Source organism: Apis dorsata, unplaced genomic scaffold (genome assembly GCF_000469605.1).
Source record: "Apis dorsata unplaced genomic scaffold, Apis dorsata 1.3 scaffold_289, whole genome shotgun sequence".
In the NCBI taxonomy this organism is placed as follows: domain Eukaryota; kingdom Metazoa; phylum Arthropoda; class Insecta; order Hymenoptera; family Apidae; genus Apis; species Apis dorsata.
In genome coordinates, this window is record NW_006263564.1 from 99,334 (window position 1) to 102,038 (window position 2,705).

General features: G+C 34.3%; 1 protein-coding gene across 1 annotated transcript in view; it reads right to left on the reverse strand.

The window, feature by feature from the left end:
* The window catches only part of LOC102676145 (ankyrin repeat domain-containing protein SOWAHB-like), a gene marked incomplete at its 5' end in the record, with an annotated part of 139,656 nt that overhangs the window by 97,661 nt on the left and 39,290 nt on the right, over positions 1 to 2,705 (reverse strand). The window lies entirely within an intron of this gene.

The following is a 2,705-nucleotide window of genomic DNA, read 5'->3' on the forward strand; positions in this document are numbered from 1 at the left end:
TTGGAGATTGTCGAAAAAAAAGGAGAAAAATGGAAAAGGAAAGGGGAAAAGGAAAAAGAGGAAAAGGGAGGAAAAGACGGAGGGGGAAGAGGGTATTGGCAACCCTCGAGAGTGTATCCATCCATGTAGGCTACATGCACGGCCTTCTAAGGATTTCCATACTACGTGTACTCGAGCGAAGAAAACACTGGATGCGGATGTACAGGCCGGTGGAAATTTACGAGTTGGTGGAGAGTACCGTTAATGAACGATCCTGTTAGCGTTCTTGTCGAACGGATTTTTGTATCGTGGCATGAATGCTGGAGGGGCTAGCTTTTGTAAGATGTTGTGCGTTGCGAAATTTCTCCGTCGTAATTCGTTTTTTTTTCTTTCTGGCCGACAGATAGCGTAGGAGGGTGGTGGGTTTTAAAAATGCACGGTGGAATTTTTAAAGAAGCTTCATTGGAAAGAGCACGATATTTTGAGTGAAATTGGAGATTGCGAGATTTTTGCGTTGCTATTGCTTCTTGCAATTTCGATCAAGGTTTGAATTATAATAGCTTCTGTAGATACATCAGTGAAAAATTTTGTGAAATTGAAAATTTCGAAATTTTTGTGTTGCTTTTGAATCGAGGATTGAGAATACAGTATTGTGAAATTTTTTAAATGATGCTTTTGTTGAAAGAATATTTTTGAAGATTGTATATCATTGTGATGTTTTGAAAATCAAAAAATTAGTAGACAATAAATATTTTTTATTTTATGAAATTGAAGATTTCGAAATTTTTGCGTTTCTAAATCGAGGATTAGAAAATACAGTATTGTGAAATTTTTTAAATGATGCTTCTGTAAACGCTGAAAGAATATTTTTGAAGATTGTATATCATTGTGATGTTTTGAAAATCAAACATTAGTGGATGTTGACAGATATTTTTTTATTTTGTGAAATTGAAGATTTCGAATTTTTGCATTGCAATTGCTTTTGAATCGAGATTTGAAAATTGTGCAGTATTGTGAAATTTTTTTAAATCATATTTCTGTTGTTGAAAGACATTTTTGAAGATTGTATATCATTGTGAAAATTTGAAAACCAAGCTTCAATGGATGTTGAAAGATATTTTAATGAAATTGAAGACTGCAAAATTTTTGCATTGTAATTGCTTTTGAATGAAGATTGTACAACATTATGAAATTATTTAAATCATGTTTGTAAAAATTTGAAAACCAAGCTTCAATGGATGTTGAAAGATATTTTAATGAAATTGAAAATTGCAAAATTTTTGCATTGTAATTGCTTTTGAATGAAGATTGTACAACATTATGAAATTTAAATTATGCTTCTGTTGTTGGAAGATTCTATATCATTTGAAATTTTGAAAATCAAGTTTCAGTCAGATATTGACAGATATTTTTAAAGACTCTAAAGTTGAAACATTGAAATTTCTTTTCCTTGGATAATTTTTTGAATATATTCACATTTGAACAATAAGATTTTTGTATATATTTTATGTACATATATAAAACACCATTTAATATAATCAAAAAATCCACCTTGCATAATTTTACATTTCCAAAACTCTGTCAAAAAGCTTGAGATTTCTTATTTCCCAAAAAAAAATCCCTTTAATTAACGAATAATCGAGTCGAAAATATTTAAACACGCGTTAAAAACGTAATTAAACAAATTAATTTTCAGAGACGGCCTCTGTAGATGATTTGATTTTCGTAACACGGCGAGCAATTTATGCCCGCCCGTTGCTATGATTTATCGCCGGTCACGGTGCTCACTTAATAAAAGTAACGACAGTTCTAATTATGGTCGTTAGCGGTTTATAATGCCGAGATAATTGGTGGTCGGGGCGACGATGTAAATCTTTTTGCCCGCCCCGTGAATAAACGTGTTAAAAAGAGATCCCTTCCCCCACGACGCCTCTCTCTTAATCAAATATTAAATTTTATCCTTATTTTCTCCTCGAGGTGAATCGAATCGAGGGGGAAAGAAACTCGAATGAAATTATCAGAAAAATTTGGAAAAAAATCAGTGCAAAGAAAAAGTGTCTGGTTAGGAAAATCAATAATAAAAAGAAATTTAAAATTCTCCATTTTCAATAACACTTTCTTACAAAACTCCACTCAAAAAGGGAAATACGATGATCACACATTTTTAATTTTTCCTCCTAATTCATCGATTATTCGATAACTGGAAATACAACAACCTTACAACTTTTTAAAAAAAAAACACTTTTTTCCAACTTTCAGATCGAATTAAACTTCCATTGAACTCTTCTATCTACTTAATATAACCCAATAATAAGCCTCGTTGAATGAATATCCTCCACTTGACAACAATCATCTGAGCGCATCTTCAAAATAAAAAGCTCCGTTCGAAGGGAAAAGGGATGCCAGAATTATGGAGCAGAGTAGGGTTTCGTACGTCAGGATCGTGATGTGGCGAGACTAACCGATGCACGCCTCGTTGCCGCTGTCACCGAGCCACTATCTCACTCGCTTCGCCCAGCCTCGTGCAGCGCGTGTGTCCCCTGCTCGGCTCGAGAGCGAGCCACCCTCGTAAGACACGGCCAACAAACGGGTATTTATTAAGCGTGGCAACCCGTGCCGACAGTTATGAGGACTGCGTTTATTTGCCCCCGCGAGCAGCAGTATCCAATGTGCACAATATGTAACGCATCTCTGGATACCAATATATATATATATATATATATATA